This window comes from Marmota monax, unplaced genomic scaffold, assembly GCF_021218885.2.
Source record: "Marmota monax isolate L192 unplaced genomic scaffold, Marmota_monax_Labrador192_F-V1.1 WCK01_AAM20220418_F8-fsc00051, whole genome shotgun sequence".
Lineage (NCBI taxonomy): Eukaryota > Metazoa > Chordata > Mammalia > Rodentia > Sciuridae > Marmota > Marmota monax.
Window position 1 is genome coordinate 15,570,442 of NW_026695202.1, and position 19,001 is coordinate 15,589,442.

General features: G+C 58.7%; 1 protein-coding gene across 1 annotated transcript in view; it reads right to left on the bottom strand.

Annotated features, from left to right (window-relative positions):
- The window catches only part of Phf21b (PHD finger protein 21B), a 69,396-nt gene that overhangs the window by 48,833 nt on the left and 1,562 nt on the right, over positions 1 to 19,001 (bottom strand). The gene's annotated exons all lie outside the window — the stretch shown is intronic.

The window sequence follows — 19,001 nt, forward strand, 5'->3', positions numbered from 1 at the left end:
AATGAAGAACCTAGTCTGCTTCCTTGGCCACAAGAGTAACGTTTCCTCCTAAGGCTGGTGTTACATTCAGGCAGCTCACAAAACACTTCCACCTGCAATAGGACCGGGTAGTAATGGTGGCTGTCACTGTCACCCCTGACGTTATCATCCTCATCACTGTAAGCACCACTGCCATCATGGTGTCTGTCAACACAGCAGCATCTCCTGCACCACCATCCCATCACCACTACCTCCAGAGTCAAGTCACCATCCCAGTCTCCACCACCACCTCACCATCACCCATATCACCACAGCACCACCACCTCCAGTCACCATCGTCACCGCCATCATCACCATCACATCACCACCACCTCCAGCATCACCGTCACCATCGTCCCACCTCACCATCACCCATATCACCACAGCACCACCACCTCCAGTCACCATCGTCACCACCATCATCACCATCACAGCACCACCACCTCCAGTCACCATCGAGGTCTCCATCACACACATCACCATGTTCTGCATCACCATCCCGTCACCACCCTTGAGTCACCATCATGACTACTATCAACATGTCACCATCACCTCCATCATAAGCACCACCATCATCACTAACATCACCTTTATCATCGTCATCGTCACCATCACCATCACCACCACCAGTGTCACCTCACCACAGTTATCAACCATGATAACCACCACCACGATCATCAAATCACCACTGTGGTCCACATGCATCCAAGGTCCTTTCTTGAGGGGTACGATGATGACCTAGGCTTTGGATCAGGTTGGATCTTGTTAAACAAGAGGGCAGCCCAAGCAGGAGACCTGCCTGGCCAAGCTCCGGGCCAGCAGCTGTCGGTGTCTCTCGGACACAGTCAACAGTTAACACTGGGACATGAGGCTGAAGAAAAGATCCAAGGCCTCACAGGAGCGGCCATCTGTCCACTGCAACCAGCTCTTGAAGCGTACCCCGCAGGCCGCGGACTGCGGGACTGTTCCCTGGAGCCTGGCGCCTCCACCTGCCGGAGGTCCTGTGGTTGGGGGCTCTGGGCCCACCCAGGCTCCAGCATAGCAGCACCTGCTCTGTGGGACTGCCACCTGGGCGAGACGCGGAGGAGACACAGGAATGAGGCTGTAGGCATCAGGGAGCTGGGATGACGTCCACGCACAGGTGAGCGACATCACGGCGGAACTTCAAGGCACCGCGTTAGCAGCAGCGTGGCTGGAAGAGGGGGAGGCTGGAAGACCTCTCAGGAGGCTTCTGGACCATTCCGGGTGAGAGTGGCTGAGGTGGCCAGGGCGGGGAAAACAATGTCCCTGAAGCCAGCACCAGAAGGTACAAGCAGGACACATGACCTCTTTCCAGCCCCCGCCGTGTGCTGGCTCTGTGCTGGGAGGCTGGCCCCAGCTCTGCTTCCTGAGCACATCTGGCCACACGACGAGTCCTCCAGGAGTCCCCGTCCTTCCTACAGTGGGGCTCCTTCCGTGACACCTCGCTGTCTCCAAAGCAAGGCCACTGCAGGCCCAGGCCACTCATCTTCAGAGCCGTGCACCTCCCTGAGGTGGCCGGGTCCCAGCCTCCTGCCCAGCCTTTATGGAATGGCCTCACGGCCGAGGGAGGGGACAGCAGGAGTGTGTGGGCCGTCCTCAACCTCAGCTTTCTTACCATAAAGCCACCACTGGTGGCAGGGCCTGAGACCCCTGACACTGCTGCCCAGATGTTAGCCCCTGTGAGTGAGTGAAAGACCCAAGGGACCCCCAAGTCACAGGACACAGTGCGGTGGAACGTGGCCACGCTGGACTCCCCAGAGACGACGGCAAGGCTTTGACTCGGCCCAGGCTTGCCCTCTGCACTACTGAGAGGGTCCAGGAGAACAGGGAGGTGTCCAGTCCCCCTGGGGGTGTGATCCCACAGGACTGCAGACAGACCAGCACCACTGTCCACAACAGCCGAAAGCAGGAAGCAGCCCGTGTCCCGGACAGACAGACGCAACGTGGCCCATCCATGGGTGGAAAACCATTCAGCCATAGAAAAGAAGGGAATTCTGGCATCTGACCCAACATGATGGGCCTCGGAGGCATCGTGTCAGGTGAAATCAGCTAAAAAAAGACACGGTGGGGCTGGGGCTCAGTGGCCAGCGCTTACCTAGCACATGGGGGCACCGCGTCCATCCTCAGCACCAAACAAAAATCAAAAAATAAAGGCACTGCGTCCACCTACAACTAAAAACCTAATAAATAAATAAACAAACAAAGACACGCGTGTGACGATCACCTGAGGTGCCTAGAGTCGTCAAGGCAAGGGGGAGAACGGGGCTGCCGGCGCGGGGAGGAGACAGGGGCTGCTTAATGGGCAGAGGTTTGGCTGGGAAGACAGCGGCGCTCTCGAGAGGGCTGGTGATGGCGGCCACATGACATGAATGGACCTGCTGTCACGGGACCATGCACCTAAAACTGGCAAGCACGCTGTGTGTGTGTGTGTGTGAAACACGCTGGCCCATAACAACAATGCCGGCCCAGGTTCTTCAGCAAAGTCAGGATGTGCACGCAAGAAAAGATGCCCAGATGCACGCGGAGGCAGGCGCTGAGCCACTGGAGAGACAGCAACAGGGGGAGCCCGCCACGCAGTCGCTGACCCTGGCCCTTGATGGGGTCGGGGAGGCGATGAAGCCATCCCAGTTGAGGGCACTGGTCCCCTTTCAGTGCTCCTGACTTCAGGTCTGGGCACCGCGAGGGCCGGGCAGGAACGAGAGGCCCCTAGAGAGCGCAGAGGCCTGGCACGCAGTGAAGGGTCCTGCAGTGGAAAGAAATGGGCACCTAGCCACCCTGCAGGCGAGGCAGACACCCTGCCATGTCATGGATGGCAGAGGACCTCTGTGTGCCGCGGCTTGTGCTCCAGTGACGTGGGACACAGGAGACAACAGCACTGGGTCCTGATGTGTCTCCTCCCTCGGGGAAGCAGCAGAGGGCCTGGGGAGCCATAGCCGGGAGCTGAAGGGCCAGGGCCTGGTCACCTGTGAGGGCAGCTCCTTAGAAAGCAGGGGGGAGGTGACACCCAAGACCCGGCTGGGGGCTCTGTGTGACAACTGCCAGTCCGTCCCACCTGCATCCTGTGCCCCAGGGAGCCCCTCAGGCCAGCTGGCCAGGCGGCAGAGGACCACCTGGGCACCGGGGACAGCACGGCCACTGGCACTGCTTCTCCAGCCAGGTTTGCAGGCGGAGGTCTCTTCCAGATGCACTCAGTGAAGAGCAGCCGAGCGCGAGGGTCTTAAAACGAAAACGGATGAGCTGGGGCCTTGACGACCCGGGTGAGAGGGGGTGCGTCTGAACCCAGGTGCAAACACCCTCCTCTAGCGAGCCCCCTCCTGACCTCCTCAAGGACAGGGGCTGCACAGAGGGGTGGACCGTCCTCTCATGGCACACCTCTGGTCTCCAGAGGTGCTGAGGTTGAGCAGGAATTCGGCTGTTAACCCCCTTCCTGCCTCAGAGGCCATGAAGGACCGCAAGTGACCACTCCTGGGAGAACAAGTGTCTGGCACGGCCCCTGAAGCCACACTGCAGGGGAAATCGCTGCCCGGGGTGGAGGATGGGACAGCACACCAGAGCAAGGTGCTCGGCACCCCCACCTGCCCCAACCCAGGATGGTGAGTGTCACATTACACAATCTCACCGTGACATAAACAAAGAGGAGGAGGAAGAACCCAGGGTAGAACTCAGCTCAGGCCCCACCTGCAGTGCGCATGGTCAGCTTGGCCTGTGGGACCCTGGGGCCTCTCCGTCAAGAACGTGCCCTTGGGCTCGGGTTGTGGCTCAGTGACAGGAGCGCTTGCCTTGCCTATGTGAGGCCCTGGGTTCGATCCTCAGCACCACATAAAAATAAACAAAATAAGGTGTTGTGCCCACGTATAACTAAAAAAATGTTTAACAACAACAAAAGAATGTGCCCTTAAAAAAATCTCCCGCCTCTGGCAAGTCTGACCTTGAGCAAGGACAGCACATTCCCAGCCCCATGGGCTGTGCAAGGGCCCCAGACTCCAGAGGATGTCCTGCGGGTGTCACCCCTGCCTCCTGCAGACCACAGGGCATTCTGGACACCTCATGTCCTAGACGCTCAGCGCCACCCACAAACCAAAGCCAAACCCCACCTGCCCCCTGCTCCCCTCTTTCCCAGACACCTGCACAGCAAGTACAGAGACAGCGGCTGTCAGACGGGGGTCATGGAGGGGACTTCGTGGCTTGGAGGAGGGGGCGGAGGGAAGGCACAGGCAGCGAAGCCTCAGGAGCAAATGGGCCAAGGGACAGCAAAGTCCTTTCCACCCACAAAGGGGGGACTCACGCAGAGATTGCGCTGCCACCTAGGAGCTGGGGACGTGGAACAGTCACTTGATGTTTCAGGGCCTCATTTCCTGGAAGGGAGCAGTTGCCTCTGGAATCTGGAGCTACCCCTCCCTGCTGTGGACCCTGAGCAGGGAGAACCATGCCCTACAGGTCCCAGAGGGAACTGGGCACTTCTCACGCTCGGGGCAGCCTGGGGAAGCCAAGGCCTCTGCCAGAGCACCTGACCTCCTCTGCCCCCTCGCTGGGCCTCACAGCCACTCCTGGACACCAGCCACATGGCAGGGACTGAGGGCTCTGGGACGGTGGGAAGCCTGGGTGGGGACACAGGAGCCCACAGTGGGGTGCAGATGGCGTCCACTGGAGATGACAAGGAGGCAGTAATGGGACAGACCCAGGCACCCTCCACCCCCGCTCCTGCCCAGCACCCGAGGGCCATCCCAGAGTGACCCACTGGTCTTCCACGGAACATTCACCATGGACCCAAACCAAGGCACCAGAGCTGGAGGGTGTGAAGCACGCACAGCCCCAGAGGGACAAGTGGCCCTTTATAAACAACCTGCACATAGCACCTATGTCCAGGCCACACACACCTGCCCAGTCCCATCATGTGTCCAGGGCTGCAGGACAGGGGTCGTGGGGGGGGGGCCTCCACTCAACCAAACTCATTACAGCAGTGGGACAACACAGGGCTCCCAGGCAGAGGGCAGCAGGGAAGCAGGCCTGAAGCCGGGATCGACCCCGGCAGGACGTGGCAGTCGGGCTGCCCAGAGGTGGCATGTCCCTGAGGCGGAGAACGGCTGGGCAGCTCCTAGGCTCAGTTCGACTCACCCTCAGCCACCAAGGTGTGGGGCCACTTGTTACCACGGCACAGCTGACCAATACAATGCCACAGCTGCATCGCCCTCCTGGACACAGGGCCACTGTCCCCGGGACAAGGCTGAGAAGGTGTGCAAACTCAAGAACCCCCTGCAGGACCAGGCGTCTCAGCAGGACAGAGACCCTCCCGCCCACCTGTGAGGAGAGAAGCCTGTCAGCGTCCCCATCAACTGGCCACTGGCACTCTCTACCCATAGGAGACCACGGTCCACCCACAGCAAAAAGCAGGGGTCAGGTCACTGTGAGGAGGGCTCTGGCCGTGGCTTCTTTGTGCCTTCCAGTGGCACAGCTGGAGTGGGGACAGGGTCCTCAACCAGGGCACAGCTGTCTGAGCACAGGCAGAGGGACATCAGACTGAGCCACCAGAGTGGCCTTAGGAGTTGCCTGAGCCCCCAGCCGGCACCCAGGAGCAGGAGGTCCACCCCACAGCCCTCCTACCGTCCTGCCCCAACATTGGTCAGCATGATTGGGGCCAATGCCCCACACAGGTGACCCCAAATGCACCATCCCAGAAGCCTCAGCACACATCCAGGAGGCAGGAACCTCCGAGAGGTGCCCTTCCACCCGAGGAAGCGACACCTGGACGTGGGAGGGCAGGCGGAGCTGGGCCCAGCCAGGAGTCCAGGCCGGCTCTGTGCCTTCAGCCCCCATGGAGGAGCTGCGGCCCCGCGGCCCATTCCCTGTCCCCCCAGCAGAGACCTCAGTTCTGTCCCTGGACCGGAGGACCCAGGCACACAAGGTGCAGGTGTGCCATCAGGTGCTGGAGGAGAGGAGGAAGCTGGCCTCCTGACCCTGAACTGGCCTGATCAGCCATCCCCAGCCCCCACACCCATGGGCTGGCCCTGTCCTGTTGCCACTTCACCTTCACCCGGAAGAGGTGGTCACTTCATCCCCATTTGACAGACTCAGAGACTGACTCCCAGAGGGTGGGCTTTTCCCCAGTCTCCTGCTCAGTGGGAGAACAGGCCACAGCCGGGGACCAGCCACTCCAAAACCACCTGCAGTTCAGAGACAAGCTTCCCCGCCCACATGGACCCCAGCACCGTGCTTGGAGGCGGGTGCTTGTTATAATCTGCCTTGGTGTCTTCAGGGGCCCTGCTGACCTTGAACGACCTCAACCTGATGTATCTGCAAAGACCCTCTTTTCAAATAAGGTCTCATTCTGAGTTTCCAGAAGGAGAGAGTTTGGGGAGACACTGGTCAACCCAGTGCATCTGCCAGACTAGAGTTGGGGGATGGAGCTATTGGGGTGCCCACCACATAGGACGCAGTGGGCTCCTCGCAGGTGTGCCCCAATGGCAGAGCGCTGATTGACACCCTGCTGGAAAGGCTGTCATGAGTGGCACGGAGGCTTTACTCTCTGAGGCTGATACACAGCAGCGATTCTGAACATTGTGAGTCAGGAACATCCGGGAAAATCTGGGGCTCACCCGAGTCCGTGGCTCTCCAGAGTGGAGAGTGTGACATTAACGTGAGCGCCCTTTGGAAGCCAGCCAGCTGAGGGCGTCACCCTGATTCATCCTCAGCTGGCAGCAAGGAGAAGCTGTTCAGAAGCAGGACAGACGGAGGGGGAACAGGCAGCCTCTTGTCCTTCCTCGTGGCCATCCAGCCTGCAGGGACGCGGGGCTCCCTGTCCCACCTCCTAGGAGACTTGAGGCTCCTACAAGCTGCCGGCCCCGTGGGACTCCATTTCCTCATCTGTTACCACCAGGCTCAGGACACACGGTCGCCACACCACTGAATCGGCCCTGTGTAGCTCAGCTCCTGGCTGTAGGGACACACCCAGGAGGAGCCCACGGTGTCCGGCATGACTGGCACCCCAACAGCCCCTCCCTCCCAGCTCCAGTCTGGGTTGGGCACGACCAGCTTCCACGAACAGACGCACTGGGTTGAGCAGTGGCCCTAGACTCCATCCATCTGGAAACTCAGAAAGCGACCTTTCTGGAAAAGAGGGTCTTTGTAGATATAAAAGACCCTCTGGTTGAGGTCAGTCTGGATCAACGAGGCCCCTGAAGACTTCGAGGCAGAGCCTGAGGGAAGATGACCAGTTGATGTGGAAGCAGAGACCCAGTGAGGCACCCACCAGCCCAGGAGCGCCAGGAGCCCAGAAGTGGGGGGAGGCAGGAAGACCCCTCCCCCGGCGCCTTGGGGAGGAGCACAGCCTGCTCACCCGCTGCTCAGACTTCGGCCCCCAGAACTCGGAGAGAAATACTTTGTTGTTTGAAGCCCCCAGTTTGTGGCCTCAGGAACTTGCTCAGTAGAGGACAGCTACAGCTCGGAAGAAAAGCAAGTGACCCAGGTCCCTGTGCTCAGGAACAGCCATGCCAGGGGGACGGTCCCCTATCCCAGTGCCCAGCCCCTTCCTCTCGGGTGCTGCCCTCCACTTGCACCTGGTCCAGAGGTGGCCCCAGTCACACGTCCCCATACCCCTGACAGGCTGCCAATCACAAGGAACGAGTTACACACACACACACCCCCCCCAGCCCACCATTTGTGAATTAGTGTCATCAGAAGAAAGAAGACCAGATAAAAACTCCCAGTTCAGGAGCGCAGATCAGCACCCCCGTGAGGGGCCTGTAGCAGCAGCCCGGGGACTGGCGCGCAGCCCCACCTTCCAGGCCGGCCACGCTCCCTCTGCACCGGCTCCTGCCAGCCAGCAAGGTCCTGGCCCCAGCGCCATGTTTACCTTTTTCATCAATTAAACAAAGCTGAAGAGAGGCCATCACAGCCTCGGGAGAGCGGGTGGGCGCATCCCTCCCCCCCCCCCATCACCAAGGTGGGGGCATGCGGGGGGGGGGATAAATTACTGCACAGTAAGTCCAGCCGCGCCAGGATGTAATAAAATGTGTTGCTAAGATACAAGTACCAAGAAGTTCATTAAAGGACACTTTAACCAGGCTGCCAGGCTCCTCTCCCTTCCAAGGCAGCTTATTTGGTACTGTCCCTTGTGTTTATAATTAGATCCCCAGTAGGAGAGGCTGCGGGCCCATTCAACTCCACTCGGCAGAGCACGTTGACTTCAGCGAGACCCTGGCTCAGGGCGGGGCACGGAAGGGGGTGTTGCAGGACAATCTCACGAATGGAAACAGATCCGAGTTCCGCTTAGTTACCTAAGTGGGGGACAGAGCCTGGACGAACCCCAACAGCTCCCTGCACTGGCAACCTGCAGGGGCTCAGGGGCTCCCTGGACTGCAGAATCCTACCCCCAGGACCCGGACTATGCCACAACCTGGAGTCTCATGGCCTTTGAATCTTGAGGACCATCCCAGAGCCCCAGAGAACCTCAAGGCTGCAGCCTCGGCACATCCCCGTCCCAGGGCCAGCGGGGCTGCTTCTCCTCTGGGCTTGAGCGGTGGCTGGGCAGGCGAAGACCTCCAGCAACCAGCGCCCGCGGTCAGCTCTTCCTCCAGCCTCGCAGGAGCCAGCCCGAGGGTCATCCCAGCCCGCAAGCACTTCCACTAGCTGTGCCGTCCCGACTGAAAGGCAGGAGTGGCCACGTTGGAGGCCCTCGCGTCCACAGGTTCTCGATCTCCTCACACTCCTGCTCCCCAGCCACACGAGCCGTCACGGGAAGCCCGGGCCATTTCCTCTGCAGGAACACTCTTCCCACAGAAGGCCACTGGCTCCCTCCAGCTTCTGCAGGGCTCTGCTCCAACGCTGCCTTCTCAGGGACACCCCCCCACCCCGTCACCTCGCTACAACCCCACCCCCAAGGCTTCCCCCCTACCCCACTTCTCGCCAGGACACCCACCTCCCAGCCCCCCCATTCGCTTACTCTCTCACTTACTAGGCTCGTCTGGTACCTGTCTCCCCTCTGCCTGGGAGCACCCTCGGCCCCCGTCCACAGCCATGTCTCCAGCACAGAGAAGGCACATACTGAATGTCACCTGCTCATATGCCCAGGCTGCCGGCGCCCTCCTCACCAGGCCCCCTCTTCTGGACACACAGAGCCACCCAGGACTGGGGAGGAGGTCTAAGGCACAGAGGGCTCTGTCATCTTGGTCCCTTTCAGTCTCCTCTGCTAAATGTTCTGGGCACCTGGGTGTCTTTAAAGCCCAGCCACAGGTGGCTCCTGACCACGCCTTCCAACATGCCCACGGCTGTCACCTCCAGCGCCTGCAGCTGTGACAGTCTCTAGGGCCCTCTGGCCTCAGTCCACGGTGGCCCCAGTGACTGCCTTGTCACTTCCCCTTCCAAGCCAGGATAAGCTCTTGGGGACCTTCTTGCAGTGGAAGCTGGGAGCCGGGTAGCAGCGTGTGGGTGGAGAGAACCCTGCAGCAGGGGGGCTGTCAGAGGGCAGTCAGGAGGTCACACAGCGCGTCTCTGTGCGCTGCGCACCCCGCCAGGGCACACTCATCACGGGCGAGCCTTGGTGTCGCTGACTGTGGGAACTGCTGCCTGTCACTTGGTGAGCTCCTCTCACACTGAACTCTGGATCCCAGCATAAACATGCACATATCCTTAGTTACATCCCCAAGTTCAACTGCACGTATGGGCTGGCTTTCCGCCTGAACGTCACGGGGAACCCCTCTTGCTCCCTTTCCCTGCTCCCCCGCGCCATGCCCTTCTCTTTTCTGGGGCAGACAGCCTCTCCCAGCTCCACCCAGTGGCAGCCTGTCACACTCAAGACCCCGAAGGCAGGCAATATGCCCCCAAAGGCACTGCAGTCACACCTGTCAGCTCCTCTTCCCTCTGGGCGCCGACTCCCCTCCCCCTCCCAGCCCACCGTGGGCCTCGACCCCTGTGTACACACTCCGCAAGCAGCAGGTGTACACCAGGGCTGGGGGAAACCATGTGCAGGTCCTCCTCCCATGCACCCGGGACACAGAGCTGGACACTCACCCACCTCACACACCAGCAGCCATTCCAATTCAACAGGTTTCACAATCAGACAATTTTGATCACACGAGGCTGGGGAAGGTGGCCCTCTCTTACTTGTACCAATCGGAAGTCACCTGCTCTGAGTATCTGACAGCTGCTCTGAAACCAACAGGATGCCGCCGGGGTCCTCTCCTGGTGGCCCCGTTGTCCACACACAAGGGCAGGTCCCAGCACCTGTCTCCTGGGGTGAGGCTCCAGGAAAGCTGCTTCCCACAGGAAACTTCAGCAAACCGAATCTTGCTGTGGAAACAAACTGGAGGCTCCCCTGAGGCCACAGTGAGATTGGTGGAAGACGAGCTCTGTCCCTGGACTTGATTCCCCTGCCCCACAGCCCACCGGCACCCTCAGTCTCCCTGGTGTAAGACAAAGTGTGCTCCAAAGCCCCGTCTGATACTCTCACCTGAAGGGTTTGGCGTCAGAAGTCGTCTGCCAAGTCCAGGCCACATGGACCCTCGGCTTCGACCGAGTCCAGGCCTGCGTCCAGGCCTGTGGCCGGACCCTGGCTCTAGACACACCTAACACCAAGGTCTCTGTCCCAACAAAAAGCTGCAGTAGCCTCTGCTCTCCCGTGGCGTTGCCGCCTCTGACCCGCCAGCCTCCGTTTCCCATACCATGTTCCTAAAGTAGCTCGATGACGTCAGAGGACACCCCTTCACTCGGCTTCTCTCCTGCACATCAGCATCACACCAGCCCACGGACACCCACTCCAGACGGCCCTGCCTGGCAAGCAGCACTGGGCGACCAGGACCAGCCAGGGGGCCCCTCCTGCCCCTCCTCAGGATGAGGGCTCAACTCAACCCTGGGCAAAAATGTCAAGTCCCCAGCGGGAGCGGCCCTTCCCACTGCGCCCCAACCAGACCTGCAGGAGCGCCAAGCCAAAAGCTAAATCGGATCACGTAAGGCGCAGCCCGGGCGAGACGGGGAGGGACGCCGGCTATTGGCAGTCAGAGGCCGTAAGCGAGCGAAGCCGCGTCAGCAGTTTCCCCACGGCTACTCGAACAATAAGTAACAGCCAATAAGGAACCTTAAGGAGGCATATTTGTTCTTTCGGAGAATAGAGGCCATTTCAAAATGAGATGAAGCCTCCCCTTAATGCATAAAATCCCAACGTCCGTAATAACAAGACGCGGCACCCAACACACCCAGGGGCTCAGGCCGGGTGCGCCAGGAAAGTCGAGTGCGGGGTGGCAGACCAGGGCTCGCAGCCCAAGCCAGGGACTGTGCTCTGGGGTCAGCCCACAGTGCAGCATAGAAGAGTCCTTCCTCCCTGTCCTCAGCCTGCCCCACGCTCCTCAGCAGGTGTCCCAGGGAGAGGAGGAGAACTGACCCCGGCCTCCTGCAGACTGCTCCCACTTCCTGCTTTGGGGGCAACTCACGCTCATGGCCGCTGAGTTGCTGGGGCTCATCTCCCGCACACCAGCTTGGCTTGCCTCCACCTGCGCACAGGGCAGTGAGAGTCCACGCCCAGCTGCTCACCTGCCCAGGAGAAAGCACTGCTGCTCCTCCCCAGGGCCCGGCAGCCCAGAGCGGGGAGACCCAGTGAGCCACCGGACCTCTCCAGGCTCCAGCCTCTTCCCGAGCAGCACAGAAATCAGCAGCAGGCCTTCCCAGAGGGCCTCCGAGGGGAAACTGGTTCCTAAGGTGTCGGAAGGTGGGGTCAAGCCACACACATGCAGGACACAGGGTCCGGGCTCAAGGTGCCACCTCACCTAATTCTCCCGTCGCCCCTTAGTATCATTTCTTGGGCAAAACCGCACGGAGCCCGGTGCCGACCGGCAGCACGCTGCTGTTCCCGTCTGCCATCAGGAACCGGACGGAGACTCTGAGGAGGAGAACCCTGCCCGGCACGGGGCTGCCACAGGATGGGAGGCTCCCACCTGGGCCTGTCTGGCCTAAAGCCTGTGCCGCAGACCTCCATGTCACAGGCCGCTCGAGACGGAAGCGAGAAGCCCACAGAGCACTCTCCCCGGGCTGTGTCCAGGCCACAGACACCAGGGCGGGGGCCGTACCCAGCCGTGCAAGTGACCAGGGTGACTGCAGACACTGCTTCTCATCCAGAGCCCCCAAAGCTGACACCGGCCCCAGAGCAGAAGCACGCCTCCGCGGACAGAGCAGGGAGCAGCCCCGTTGACCGGCGGCTTCACGACAGAAAACAAAAGGGCACCGAGCCCAGGATTCGGTTCCTGAGAAGACAAAGGCACCCGAGGAAAACCCACTAAATCTTGGGGGAATCGTGGCCAGCAGCTCTGATGAGGCATCTTCAGGCATCTCACCAAAAAATCCAAACCTAACTGAAACCAGTTGCACAGTCGGACAGCAGGTATCAGAGGGCAAACTATCAAAGTGGACACTCTGGACTGGCTGAAGAGGACAGCGCAGTGTCACCATCAACCTTCCCCAGGGTGGCAAGAGACAGGACACCGTGAGTGGGGACATGGAGACGGCAACAGTGCATTTCCCAGGCCAGCTGGGCCTCAGCGGGCAGAGCACCCAGGTTCACCCGCACTTGACCCCTCAGTGCCCTCCATGCCCACCTGGAACATGGGAGGGGGTCTCATTACAATCCCCACATCTCAGACTGGAAATGAGCTCAGAGGGCAGGAGGACTTGGCCGGGGCACTTGGCTAGGTCAAGAGCACTTGGGGCCCTGGCTGTTCCGGTTATGTCCCCTCATACCTGACAACGTGGTGACCAGACGGAGAGGAGGTGGGGCCAAGGCACAGGGCACCTGAGGCTGGGGGCAGAACCGGCAATTCCATTCTGGTCCAAAGCTGCTTGGCCTTGGGAAGCTGTCCGCCTCTGATCCGACCAGCAGAGAAGAACCACAGAGGGGACGGGACGGAATCTTCAAAGGGAGCGCTGCAGCCGCACGGGGCAGTGTGCACAATCTGCCTCCAACACTTCCCCAGGTACAAATGCCACCTCCTTGGGGCTGTCGCACAAGCCCCACAGAGCACACCATCCCTCCACTGCTGATGGCCAGGCGTCCCGTGACAAGGCCTCGCTGGGGGACAGGTAAACAGAGTCACCTGCTCCCAAGCACTGTGAGCAGAGACCAGGGGAAACATCTGCAAGAGTGAGGCGTCACCATCACTAACCATGTCACCCACCTCCACTCCACATCCCCAGAATCTGCTGGGAGCTACGAGTGTTTCTAGAATTAACCCAGCTGCCTCCAACCCACGTGCACGACCCTGGCAGGTGTGGAGACAAGTTCAACAGCCACTTGTGCCGTCCAGATGACAGGTGTACGTGTGTGCAGAGTGCAGCCGCGAACACTGACGCCTGACACCGATGGCATCCATGCCAGGGGGGCAGCAAGGAGAGGACCCTCCCTGTTACCCGACATTCAAACCTGTGCTGTGGTTCCCAGACACGTGGCTTGCATCACATCAGAAACTTTCTTTTGAGTAGAATTTTCTCTATTCCTCTATGTCACAGTAACAGCAGACTGTGACCTTGGCCTTTCCTAGTAACATCTCACTTCAGGGCAGGAGAACGGTCATTAACTTCCTGAGTTCAAAAACAGATCCCTCCTCTCGTTTTAGTGACGTAATCCTGGACAGAATTTACGTGTACTACATAGGCTTTGTGTATGTGGTGTTGTTGTAAACTTCGACATACACAGATTTGTTATTTATCATTCTATATTATGTAGGAACAATAAAAATAAATTCAAAATAAGATGCAACTAAGTTCACCCAACATAGATGTGTGTACGTCATGCACACACACTTTTGTTTTCTTTAAGCAGTTTCCCTCTGAGTCACCTTGTGGAGGCTTCCAGAGCTGTCCCCCACAAACTTCTCTGCTCTGGAGAAGGCAGGAGAAGGTCCCCTGCAGTCCCCACCCTCCCCATCTGATCACACTGGTCACTGTTGCTCTGCATAGGTGCCCAGCCTCCTGCTCCCTGGACACACACAGCGTGGACCATGGAAGCACCTTCCCACAAGGCAACAAAAGAATAAGCAGCTCACCTGCCAGGGGACCTCAGCCCCTCCACTCTCCCACTTGGAATCTGCCGTCCTCCACACCTTCTGCCTCAGGCCTTACCACATCAAATCCCGCCCTTCACACACCTTCCTTGCCCTGGCCACAGCTCACATCTCGCTCCTCTCTCTTGGTTTCACTGCCAGAATCACCTCCAGCACACCTGCCCCTCCTGCAGGGTTTCCTCAGGCCCTTTCCTCCAACCACCAGCTCCACTGCCCACACCCAGGGTCCTGGGAACACCCACCCCAGGTGACCTGCTCCAGGAAGCGGTCCTCCGTCTCCAGCCCACAAACTCGGCAAGGCTTCCCACAGCACAGCCTTCACAGCCCTTTTCCAGGAGTCACACGTCACAGCTGTCACACGTCACTCTTCTGTCAAGTCCGCCAGGGCTGGGAGCTGGTCCGCTCACCTCTGGGGCCACTCATTCACTGCCTGCCGACTCCAGGCGGGGGCTCCTCTGGGCCCACCACATCACCACTGCTGACCCCACACTCCTCCCTGCCCTGAAAACACGGGGAACAACCCTGGACTGATTCTGAGCAGACCTCCCTCTGCCACCGCCCCACCCAGATCAAGACAGTAATGCAGGCACTCCTCAGAGGCAGGGCGACACTCAGGGTGCCAGGGACCTGCTGAAAAGCAACCAGGAGGGCCCTGCTGCCAGGCTAAAGAGTGCAGTGAACCCCCACTCCCTCCAGTAGAGGACAGGCAGCAGGCAGGGCCCCTGAGAGCAATGGGGACCCACTTGACGGTTGTGAGCAGGAAGCAGAGTGATCCCATTCTGATTAAGGCACTCACTCTGGTGAAGGCACACACTACAAGGACCAGAGATTCAGCACACAACTATTAAAAGCCAAAAGGAAGAAACCATCCAAACAGCCATGGACAGAGGGGCATTCAGACACAAAAAGGAACCATGTACTGACCTGTGCTACAACCAGGGCACCCCTGAAACCTCACAGTAGGTGAGACTGGTGGTCTGTGACCCCAGGTGGGAAGTCCCCAGCAGGCCACTCCAGAGCAGGGGAGCAGTCGCTTGGGGCTGGAGAGCAGGACAGCCCAACGGTTCCCTTTCTGGGTGATGAACACTATGAAATGGACAGGGGCAAAGGGGCCTGGAAATACAAGGCCCCCCCAAATGGCTTCCTTTCTACAGGCGAATGATGTGTGCAAATTGTGTATCAATAAAACTGTTCTATCCTCCTTTAGGTGGACACAGTGAGGAGGCTGCTGCCATCTTCCAGGGTGGTGGGGGCGTGGAGAAGGGCTCAGGTGGAAGGGCCCCAGCAGGCTTCAGCTGTGCAGGGGGTGGTCCAACCCACACCGTCACCACACAGGGCACAATGCGGAGCCTTTGGAGTTGGCCTTAATTCGGTCTCTGGCCTGTAATATTAAACAATGCTGTTTCAGGCATGAGGGGGACACTCCAGAGGAACATCAGGGAATATTTCCTGAGGGGAGCAGGCTTGGGAGGAGAGCTTAGAGAAGAGAACGTCCTCTGACCAAGCAAAGACCATCTTGGAAGGGAGTGCTCTGGGGATAAACCTGCTGTGGGCTTCAGCTGGGGAGCCTTCCAGGGGGAACCCCTGTGCTCCAGTGACTGGTGAATCCTGCCGAAGACACGATTTAGTGCCTGAGGGAGCACACGGACAGACTGCCTTTCAAGAAGACGGATTTTTATTGCTGTGCTAGAGGACAACCCCTTGGAACCCAGAGTCCATCAAATGGATGGATGGGGCAATGCGCAAGGCCCCAGGTTCACCTCCAGGGTCTCTCAGGCAAGTCCACATTAATATGAACTCAAGTTCAAACACAAGACTCTTCAAACTCGGACAGACTGGATTGCATGAAGTCAGGCCTGGAGATACCACCTCACGTGACTTCGAACTGCTACAAGAACACTAAAAGCGGGGGGAGCCTTCAGTGTTTATGATGGTCTGTTATTTACACGGAAGTGCTTGTTGCTTGACAATTTAGATAAAAATGTTACTGCCTCTCTGCATGTGCTGCAGATTCATGGTGTAAAACCACTGGAGCAGCTAATGGAGTCTTCACACATCATATCTTGTTAAAGAAGAGGGGTCCAACCTCACCAGACACAGCCCAGCACCGAGGTGCACACTATCCCAAGCACAACCTGCCTGTGTCCCCCGTCACAGGTCAGCTCTGACCAACTCCCCCATGCCCTTCTGATTCCCCCAAGGAGAAAATATGAATTTCCTTTTCAGATAGCAGGGTCCCATGGCACGTAGCTTTCCGTTTAACCCTTAACCCCCCCCCCCCCAATGATGAGAGGAAAACTGGACAAGATTTATCTCTCCACTTCTGACCGACAAACTACCTGATTCTGAGTCCTTTACACACTTATCTATATAAGAGTAACTGAAAACATTCCAGTGCTAAAGGGCATGAATGAGAAGCCGATGGCGGGCCCTGAGGATCCTACATTGCATCTGTGTTTCCAACACGTGGATAATGGGGTCATCCGTTCATTTTACTATCTAGTTCATCATCCTCTGCACGTGCACTTTTAATTGAAACTTAACCTTTATATCCGATACTCCAAGTGGGGGCAGCACACACACAAAAAGAAATCTCCGGAGGTGGTAAGATTTTTTTCTCCAAGTGACTCTAAAAAGGAATCCTACCTTTAATTTCATGTTGAGTTAAAAAAAAAAAAGGCTCTGACATACAAGCTTTTTCATTCCTACTCCCATATTTTGGCTCCTCCTGGACAAGTTTTGGGATATCCAACAGAGAGCCTCTTCAAAGCACATCCTAGTCACCTCCCAATGCGTACCTCCACCTTTCCCGGGCCAAGCTGCCAATCACTGCGGAGGTCTCCAAGGAGAGAGGGAGGGGAAATGTTCAGTCCACCCAACTCAAGACATAGGTGACCCCTGAAAGATGCAACAGCCAGCCCAGGAGAGACAAGGAGGCTTGATTAGCATGCTGAACCCGGCCTCAGCCCCCTCCCCTCCCTTTTATGAGCCCTTGTTATATAAAATGCCACAAAGAGAACCGGAAAAGCAACAACACTTGCAGTTACAAACACAAGTTCCGATGGCAGGCCAAACCCTGGCTGCTGACCAGATGTCATTTTTAGTCATCAAAAAGAGAAACATTTTTAAAAGGCCAGGGAACAAAAGTTTTCTTGTTTCCTTTCTTTTTAAACACACACACACACACACACACACACACACACACACACAAAGATGGAGGTGTATGCGTCTTCAGTCGTAGGCATCCTTCCCGAGTTCAAATTTAAAGGCAAAGGCAGCCTGAGTAGGCAGCTTCTGGCCCAGCAGCTCCACCACCTTCAGACAGGATTTCCAAATGTTTCTTTCAGCCTTATCTAAATTCCAGCCTGTCGGATAATAAATAGCTACTCATTTACTATCATCATAAAAATTTAAACAGCCTTGAAACAGTTGCTACAATACAGAGGAAATGATCAAACCTAAGCTCTGAAGAGCCACTCCAAATAGTAAAACTATTGCCACGCAGCGCAGACATAAAGACATTGTTGCCGTGAAAGCCGCCGGGTGACGGGCTCCTGTTTTAAATCTACTCCGAACATAAGAGTCAACAACTTGCCGTTTTATCCAGTGGAAAAGGGGCTTAGTAACCCTCAGCTATTACTCTACAGATTTGGTGGTGTTGTGCTTTTTTTTTAATAAAGTATCCGATTTGATCCTACACAGTGATTAAACATCTTTGTGCTCTGCAGAGAAGGGTCTTCCAACCCCTCCCCCTCCAAAAATGGCATCGAAGCAATCAAAATGGTAATGCCGGGCCTGGGTCCCCTCCCCCCGCGAACTCCCCGACTTCGCCGGGGCCGCGCGCCGGGCCCCCCTCCGGCGGGAATGGAAGCTTCCACTCCCGGACGGGGGCGCGCAGCCGGGGGGTGGGGGGCCGCGGCACCGACAGAAAGGGGTTAATGCCGCGTCCCAACCCAGCCGTCCAGCCGGGCGCCCCCACCGGGCGCGGACCCGCCGGAACAGCCATCTTTCTTTCCGGTCGCCTCCTCGCCCGCACGCCCCCTCCCACCACTTTTCAACTTTAAAGACTCGAAAGCAGCCCCGGGGCCGGAGTTGGCCTCTCCGCCGCGGCGCCCCGCCAGCCGCGTCCCCGCCTCTCCCCCGCAGGGAAAGCCCCGCCCGGGAGGGGGCGCCGCCGCGAGGGGGGAGGGGCGCGGGGCCGAGCGGTCCAAGTTTGGCGGCGGTGGCATTCCGAAGGAAGCGCGATCGATGGCCAGGGGGCGCGGCGGCGCGGGGCGGGGGCGGCCGCGGGCGGGCGGAGGGCGCGGAGGAGGGGCGCCCCCGCCCGCCGCCTCGGAGCCCCGGGAGCGCCATTGGCTGCGCCGCTCAAAGTTCTCGGCTCCGCGGCGGGGAAGGGGCGGGGGCGCCGCGCGGGGGCGGGGGAGGGGCGGCGGGGGCGGGGGCGCGCGGCCGGCCGAGCTCCGGCGGCGGCATCTGTTCGTGGTGCTGAAACCCGGAGCGCTGAGCTCAGCGCAACTAAGTCACAATGGACAACTTTTCCTCCCCCGAGGAGGCCGCGCGGGGGTCTGTCGCCGCGCCCCCCACCGCAGGAGCTCCTGGTGGGTCCCCATCTACCCGTAAGGCCCAGAGACCAAAGTTGGAGCAGAACCGGGGGGTCCCGGGGGCGCCTTTCTTTTGTTCCCGGGAGCTGGCGTCAGATTCCAAGAATAAAAAGTGAAGCCGGCGAAGTGGAGGGGAGGGGGGCGCCCAGGGAAGGATTTTAAAGCGAGATCTTCCAAGGAAGCCAGGAATTGCTTCCAAGTAGTTTGACGTCCAGGCTCGAATGACCGCCGTCCTCCGCTCCCACTCCCACCCAGTGTGGGGCTGGGGACGCCGAGCCCGGGGAATTTACACGTTCCAAAAACATGTCCACCAACTCAAAAT